General features: G+C 33.1%; 1 long non-coding RNA gene across 1 annotated transcript; it reads left to right on the forward strand.

The window, feature by feature from the left end:
• Positions 1 to 220: 220 nt before the first annotated feature.
• Positions 221 to 9,223, forward strand: LOC120346550 (uncharacterized). Its single transcript, XR_013474703.1, has 3 exons — positions 221 to 284; positions 8,495 to 8,532; positions 9,160 to 9,223. It is a non-coding gene; the product is annotated as an uncharacterized LOC120346550 (long non-coding RNA).
• The last annotated feature ends 230 nt before the right edge of the window (positions 9,224 to 9,453 follow it).

Genomic DNA, 9,453 nt, shown 5'->3' on the forward strand with positions numbered 1-9,453 from the left:
ACTCTAAAGTATAAGCATAGTTTCTCTGTGCTCCTGTCAAATTACATTTTCTGTAACTTATAAACCTCAAACTTAATAATGACGTAGTTCGAACATCTATATATAATTCAAATCAATATCATACAAAATTTACCTACATTTCATTATCTCATATAAATTTCAGCTTTCTGAAACACTTCTTGAAAGAGGGAAAGACAATTCATCATTATATCTAAAGACATGCGGGGTTATTCGTCCGATTATGCATCACTGAGAGAGGTGGCTGCCTCGAGTCTAAAGAGCAAGTATGTTATTAAAATCTTTTGAATCTTTCTAATTTACATTCATCACCACTATTCACGGATCCCCACAATCAATTTTAAAATTGGTATCTATTACTATTCCTAAATAAGTTAAAATTACTTTACTTAATTTAAATGCTAAACATTTTAATAGGCTTAATACCAGGTGAATTCGCAACCCAATTTCTTAATTGAAAACCGGCATTATAAAATATTAAAACTAAAATCTAAACGGAAGATATCACCATAAGTTTTGTTCTAGCAGTCTCACAGCAGATTGAAAACGCTTTTCAGACATTGTAAATTTGTGTTATGTTAGGATTTCTTTAAAATGTATACCATATAGGAACTGAAATGGAAACACAGTAAATTGTTCGCGCGATGTACCTTTTGTCTATTTTGAAACTACCGATGGAGCCCAATACGACTTTTTCTCTGTATGTGACGATATATAAGATAATTAATGCAAAATATATCGAACATTTTTTTTTTGCAATATTTTAAATTACAATCGTTCGTATTTTGTCGATATCTTTAAAATAATTTTGAGTGCCGAAAAAACAAATCAAATTTGATTAACTTCAAAATACGATTCCAGTCTACTTATAGTTGGCAGTTTGGGACGTATTTCGTGCAATTTTCAAATAGTGATTTTTCATTTATTAAATAATCGTAAAAGTTTTCCCGACTAAAATTCGAGTAACGAAGAACACAAATAAATTACTATGACAAGATATTTTGAATGCTCGCACCGGCTATGAATTGAATATTTTACTCGAGAGACAACTTTTTATCCTCTGCGATCTTACTTATATATAATGTCACATTTGAATTTGCGCTTGTTGTCATATTTCGACACTACTGATGTCAAATTTTATTAGTGTTATTACTTCTTTGGACAGCCACAAAATTGGACAAGTCAGTATTTTATTAAGTAATCTGAGCGCCTAAGTTTCTCCCACGGAGCACTTTGAGAACCTATGCCTTAATAGACCAGGGAAGAAATTTTCGTAAAAGTGTTTGAAGTATATTCACTCCAGCTCACCATATTAAATTTTGTGGCAACGCTACCGAATGGCCAAAAACTTAATATGGATACGCATTATCGCAAAGTTACCTTATGTCCAGGCTTGTCCATGGGAAACGTGCCATGAGATGGGATGGGATAACACACCTTTGTATTTCCCATGGGACGCGTGGGACACGAAAACCATATGATTTTCAGGGAAATTATGGTAAAAAATTTCGTTATGGATTTCGTGTCCATATATTTGAGCATAGCTCTCTTGTTAGTTATAAAGAGCAAAACATATTCAGCATTAACAATATACTTCGTGAAAGGGCTGATGGACACATATATAATAGTTATGAATAAAAAGTTAACTAAGTCCGTTTTTTCGGGAAACCTGCTGACAAAGTATTATTTTTATTATATTGAGTATAAGCTCAGCTTCGGTTTGTCTGTCAAATGGAATTTTTTTGGTAAACCCCCCAAATACTTTATAATATCATGATTCGGACAACTATCGTTTTTTTGTGGCTAATGAGCGAATAAGACAAGAATGAATTTTACCAATAAAAAACCGTGTTTTTGTCATATTACCGCCCAATATTCGGAATAAAACTTGCATTACTTTGTTCCAAATTTTGTCAAATTTTCGTCATTGTTGAGAAGGAACTTTTCCCCTTGTGTTTCCAGTAATACTGTTAGTTTAGGCACCAATGCGCGCTAATAATTTTATTTGGCAAAGTCTTTAGAACCGGACCGGTGTTCATTTCTTAGTATCGTTGGCATGAAATTTAATAGTATCAGCAATTATTCACTGGGGCAATGGTTTTCAAAGGTTGGGGCGCGCTTTGCAAAAGGGGCGTAGACAATTTTTGAGGGGGCATGTAGTTAATTAAATCTATTTTTTGTTTGTTGCACTTAATCGTGCATTTTTTGGATATTTACATTCCATCCCCGTCCATCCCCGTATTTTCAAGGTATTTTTGAATGAAACATAATATTTGTTATATGTATAGCTTATTGCTAGCTAGTTATTTTTGAGTTGTTGCGAGCATTTTCATAACAAGAGTTACATTGTAATCACCACAATTCGTAAAAATATTTTCATAGCTATACTATACTTAAGAAAAAAAATTATACTCAAGATATAAGTACCAGTACTTCTTTATCGATTTCTCCTTGAATCCTCCCTTGAAAACGTCTACCTAACTGCTAGAACAGCATTGTATCAATAATAATATAGAGAGGAAATCATTAATTCTAAAACATTGAAACTCATTTCTATGTATAATGAATTAAATTGAGTACACACTGAGTTTTGCGGATACAAGGATGTCTATATATCCTGTGTCATATTTATATGTATATTGCCTTCTTTTATTGATAGCATAGTCATTATTTTCTTGCATAGAATTTATTGATTTAATTTTCTGGGCCAATCTGGCTAATATTATATATGTAATTTGAAAGTATCATGGTCCAGTTAACCGTGTCATTCGTGTTCCAAGCTAGAATTACATTAGCTTTCCAATAACGATGTTATATAAGTAATTCCAACCGAGTGTATCAATGTGAATTCTATACCATTTGGCACTGGTTAACTACGCCATGCAAGCCCCGAACTAAAATATCGTTTCCAGTGGCGATACTGTAACGCAGTGGTTCTCAAACTTCTTCGTATTGTGACACCCTCCAAAAAATATGCTCAAGTTGCGACTTTTCGTGGAAACCGTATTAAACCGTACCTTCCAATAAAGGACCTTTTTTGCAATGAGTTTTATTTAAACGATCAAAGAAAACTAAACCAAAGTCAGTGAAATTGCATTTAATGGGATAGGAATACTTGGGTCTTTTTACAACTGTTACTAAACCTTGGTAAGATTTGTGAGAGCCGCACGCATTTCTCTCTCAACATTTACTCGAGATCGATATTTTGTTCGTATTACGACCATGGTCGCAAAACTTGCTTCGCATGAATACGAAATCGCAAAAGGGATCAGAGTGCGCAACGCTTTTTTTTACCAATGAAGGATGATCCTTATTGAAGAAAATCCAAATTTCTTTTTACATCGATTTCGTTTAAAAACGACGAAGAAAAGCAGCAATGTTTTGTAATCATATCATTTGAAATCTTTCAATTTACATGTCTATAAATACTACAAATTAACTGTAGCAATATCCGGTGAATAATGGCGTAGTCAGTATAGCGCTGCACGTTCAGGGGCTAACTGCTGTGTTGTCCCATCTGCTGTTGTTTCGTTTAATCGTCCAAACCGAAAGACCAATTACTATCTTGTAATGTCAGTTTAGGTAAAGTTCATTGGGTCAGCATAAATAAAAGGCGTTTCATCGCAATAGGGCGTCACGTTGTGATTACTACAAACAGTGAATTTTTTTAAAGTAATACTATAAGTTAATCCAGCAGTGTATATCTGCAGAGATAGTGAAAGGATTTGAACTATGCCTCGTTAAGTGCAATTCAGTTAAAACACAACCCCAACTTAATAACCATGCAAATATTAAAACTTATTGTTTACCTTGTTGTTTATCATGGGGTGCCTATATACACACTAATATGCCTAATTTCCCTGAAACCGTAGTCCTGGCCTTTTTTATTAATCTGATGAGCGTTTTCGCCACAGATGATAATGGTAATCAGACTAATGTCTTAAATTTAACTGTAGCTCATCGTGACCTGCACGCTCTGGTAGTAAACAGTTGATAACCATGCCATTGATATTCCCAACTATACTTCAAACTGAAATCGCCCCAAATTTCCAATAATGATATTATAGGAGTGAGTCATACCAATGACATTAAACAACATGATAGGCAACTCTGACGTCACTCCATAAGACTACAGGCAAAACATTGTATTTCATGATACGCTCCAATGCACATATTTCTCGTCGCCTTTCGCGTCCGTTTTCCGCTCGCTCTTGCTACTCGGCGTCTTTTTTACGTATAGTACCTGCCTTTTTGCGCCTGTAACGAAACAAAATAATCTCTATATCTAAGAAGTTTTGCTTACTTGGAAAGCTGGAATAACAGGCAAGCTGTAAAGAGCAATTCTGGACATCATAGACGTTTTTTTTTTATCAGAGAAGATTACAAACGCGATAGCGGAAAGATTTGTGTGGAACATTTTGCAGATAATGACAAAGTTCAAAGTTAGTAATTTTAATGTTTGCGCTTAATCATTGAAATTTCATTTAAAGAGGGTGTCATACAAAACTGTGCTGCGATACAATTCCATAACACAAAGTTTGCACCTATCGAACTTGCTTTTGTAGGTGAATTTATTAGACATATTACATATTCAGTAACATTGCTGGTACATAATGCATCGTAGATAGGTTTGTTTAAATTTAGGAATTTAGCTCATAGCCCACTAATTAATATTATCTTCTATGCAGGAGGTTGCAGGGATGAATTCAACTTGCAGCCTTACCGATCACCTGACGATGCTCATTTAGTTTGGCTCGAGCAAGTCTTCTTGAAATGCTTGTGTGGATGGAAACTACCTATATTTTTTGCCTTCCTCCGATTTTAGACAAATTTATTCTGAGGGATTTCGCATATAATTCTCACTGATTGTTGGCTGTTTATAATTCCTATTGATTGTGAATTCTGATTATAACAATGAGTTGAAAATTTTTTTACCTAATTTACTGGCACCTTTTTCTTGTCAATACTCCAAGCTGAGGTAATAAACATGACAATACATTTATGTCATCTGGAAGTAAAATATGCACACTAATTAATAGTTTGGCACATTGAGATAATACATCATGACAGAAAATACAAGTTAAAGATATGTATGACCATCACATGGTAATTAAAATTAAAAAAAATTAATAGGGGCTGTGGAGTATGGAAAGTTCAAGACAAAGAAAAGAACAAATGTTCATAGCTCATGAACTCTCAATTTTGCCTCCATTGCTTTGTGAAGGCCAGTATATTTCGAGTGGCTGAATTGGTTTACCTTTATGATAGCAACGATTTTGTATTTAATATAGCGAGATTATTTCAATTTAATTGAAGTGATATAATTTTCCAAAGCAATGCTTGAATCGTCTAGAATAGATCAGTGGTGTCAAACTCATGGGTTTTCGAGAGCCGCATTGCATTTTGAAAATTGTAAAAAGAGCCGCAAACAGTTTTTGATAATGTATACTTAAAAGATATTTTTAAGATAGTTTTAGTTTGTGACATATATTGTGATGCAACTAAACAGTTGGATTAAGTTTTATTATTTCCTTCAATTTCAAATGCAATTACATATTAATATTTGCATTCCACTATTATTGCAACATTTGCAAGTTACAGTATTTATTATAAAAAATCGTAAAATTCAATGTACAACCATCAAAATCATTTTTGAACAAGCTTTGAATAAGGAAAGAATAATACATACACTAAAAATAACTTAATCTAAATATATGAACCTAAAATTAACAAAAATACTACAGTATAAACTCAATGTTTTAATAATTACATTTGTCCTGGCGTTTGGCATCTTTTTTGTGTCACCAGCATAATAAGGCCAGTCTGAAATGATTTTATAGTACCAACTCTAACTAACGAGGCCACATGATCATGGGTTTATCTGGATCTTTACGAATGTCTAATTAATTCCAGTAATGCAAAAAAGTTACTTTTATCATTTCATGTATAGATCAGTAAAAAAACAAATGACAGATTTTTTCGACAAGACATTTCGCACTACATTGCGTGGCATAGGATTGCTTGAATTATTATTGATATTGATTTTTAGTAACTAAGTCGTTGTATAATTATATTAATATACAAACACATGGAAATTTTCTGTTCGAAGTTGGTCTTCGAATTTGTCATATTGACTGCTGAGCTTATTGTGTTTTTTGATTGTATTGATGGAAATATGACAAATTAAACAATGTGCTTCAGAATTTTGTGAAGAGCAGAAATGTTACAACTCCCATTTTCTTCGAAAATGCCACCTTCTTCATGTACTTTGCGTTTAATTTAATTACTCAAGTGTTTTATTCAAGTATTCTTTTGCTAGCTTGATGTGTATTCTTAATTGGGTCAAAATGTGGACAAAAAAATCAATATTCCAAAACTACTTTCAGTAAATTGTTTTCTGTGTGAATAATCAATTTCACTTCAGAAGGTTTGAAAAATCTATTACATTTAGATAAAAAAAAAAACTTCCAAAATACTATTACAATTATTGTTAAACGTTCGAGGGCCGCACTGGAAGTTCTCTGGGGCCGCGAGTTTGAGATCCCTGGTCTAGATTGAAGTTGTTCAAAAAATATATGATAGTATTTTATCATGAATGATGATTATACCCCTTCCGGAATTTCTTCTATAGTACTACCAAAAGTTGATGAACCAAATATAACACAGGTGCAGTGAGGTACCCGTAATCCTCATTTCCAAAGCTGTTTTAAGTATGTCTGGCGTGTTTTGTGCCTTTTTACAAATAAGACCGCTTATGCAATCTTACGCTTTGGAATTTTTAGTTATTTTCCTCAAGCCCTGCAGGATGTGGGGGCCATACACAACTACACCGGAGGGTCAAATGTCTTTGCATGCCTCCATAGGTTGTTTTTCTATTGCAATTTTCTATTTTCAAATGCATTATATTTCTTGGAATCACACTGTCACTGATATGTCGCCAGACTTCTGATATCTCCCCGTCTGCTATAGTTGTCCTGTGAATAAATAATAGGAAATTGAGATTAGACGAATAGTTGAAAGTTTTGCTTTATGTCGGCTTAATTTCTTGATTGATATACTTACTATTTCTGCTATTGCCTCTTGTGCTGCAAGAGTCTCACAATGCTTAGACAGGTTTGTCCACAACTTTCACATCTGAAGAAAGAGAGGAGATTTATTAATTTTCGTTAAGAATAAATAAAGCAGTCTATATGATTCAGAATGGAAAAGCTAATAAATCAAATATCTCATGTTTTATTTAAAAAATATTTTACTGAATTTGGTATATAAACCAACTAATAAAAGGGTTTAGTCAGAAAATTACAAGCATTCGTGGCTCCAAATACTTGAGAAATCAGACTATACAATATAGACCGGTATGAGTGAAATGTTAGGTGAATTTGTTAACACTTTGATTCAATACGCAAATAAAAGTGAATGCGTAATAGTATGTTACAATGAGCAGCAATCAACAATGAGTATATATCCTCACTGATTAAAAAAATCTAACTGGAGGTGCATGAACTATTTGAAACCATAAGGAGTAAGTAAATATGTAATTTCGGCAAATGGGCAACTACGTACCGTACTGAATTAATAACTTCGTAGTATTTGACAAAGGCTTACCCCAACTTTCAAAAATATCATTAAAATCGACAACAACTGTCAAAGCAGGCACGAACACCATTCGTGCTACGCCTTGAAAGCAGCACACATCCGCTCGTTTTCGTCTCGTCAAGTATGTGCATTGGAGCGTGCTATCGAATACGATCTTCGGACAAAAATGCCGGAGTTGCGCATCATGTTGTTTAATGTCATTGGTCATACTAAGTGTATTAAGATAGCCGTTAATCTTACACCTTAAAGAACTCGTGTCCCAACTAAAATTTTCAAAAACAATACTGTGTAAATTATATTCAACCAAGTGTAAACTTTTTTTGGTCCATATCCCCTTGGTAGAAGTGCTAAGTATTCATATGTTCATGACTGTTTAAATTTAGAGCCATGGGAATATATGTCATATTTTCCCTATTGTTGGTGCGGGTCACGTCGTGTTATGCCTAATCACGTGTGAAGAGCTTAATTCATATAAACTCTCGTTTATATTTTCTACTGAATGGTGTTAGTTGGATCGTTTATACGGCACACCCCGTCAATATGAGATATAGTAGTTTCAAAACTCTGGAATTCTTACTTTTTTAATTAGATATTAGAAACTTGGGTGTCGCTGCTCGATAACCAGTTTAAAGATCACTACATACATGAGATCCCACCAAATTGTAAATCTACTATAGTCGGCCTATATATCCGTTGCTAGTAGTCTCAGTAATCATACCGTCCCATGTTCATAAGTTTTCGAATCTGGAAATATAATTCTTATTTCCTTATCGTTTATTCCGTAGTAATAATCTGTCCTGTTCTTATTTATATATATATATATATAAATATATGTCTACAATGTCTGTGGCTGAAGTTATTCATTGACCTATATTTTCAGGAAGTTGCTGGGAGGGAAAGACTATAGAGAACTTGAAGGTAAAATATAACACACTAATAAACTATTAACTATTTAAGATTTAGATAATGAGATACAACATAACACACTGACAGATCATTCAAAATAAGTAATGTTTATAATATTGAAAATCTGCAAATAATATAGAATGAATGTAAATGGATATCAGTATGCTACAAGTTGTCGTCTTTGTATCTTTAGAATAAGCATAGCTTATCACAAGGGCGTGGACAATTTATTGAGGGGCGTAAAGGAAAAATTTGTTAGATTTTATCTTTCCCGCCTTATTTTCGATATTTTCCTTTCTTGAATATGTAGCCGTATTTTCAACGTGCTCTGCATGAATATAAATATATTTGATATGATGTGTTGCAATATTATACGCTGACAAATCATTCCAAAGTAATATTTGTAATTTAGGGGGAAATCTGTGAATAATTTGTCAATGAACTGAAAATTAATATTTTCATTTTTATGTATCTAAACTCTAAAGTATAAGCATAGTTTCTCTGTGCTCCTGTCAAATTACATTTTCTGTAACTTATAAACCTCAAACTTAATAATGACGTAGTTCGAACATCTATATATAATTCAAATCAATATCATACAAAATTTACCTACATTTCATTATCTCATATAAATTTCAGCTTTCTGAAACACTTCTTGAAAGAGGGAAAGACAATTCATCATTATATCTAAAGACATGCGGGGTTATTCGTCCGATTATGCATCACTGAGAGAGGTGACTGCCTCGAGTCTAAAGAGCAAGTATGTTATTAGAATCTTTTGAATCTTTCTAATTTACATTCATCACCACTATTCACGGATCCCCACAATCAATTTTAAAATTGGTATCTATTACTATTCCTAAATAAGTTAAAATTACTTTACTTAATTTAAATGCTAAACATTTTAATAGGCTTAATACCAGGTGAATTCGC

This window comes from Styela clava, chromosome 1 (genome assembly GCF_964204865.1).
Source record: "Styela clava chromosome 1, kaStyClav1.hap1.2, whole genome shotgun sequence".
Lineage (NCBI taxonomy): Eukaryota > Metazoa > Chordata > Ascidiacea > Stolidobranchia > Styelidae > Styela > Styela clava.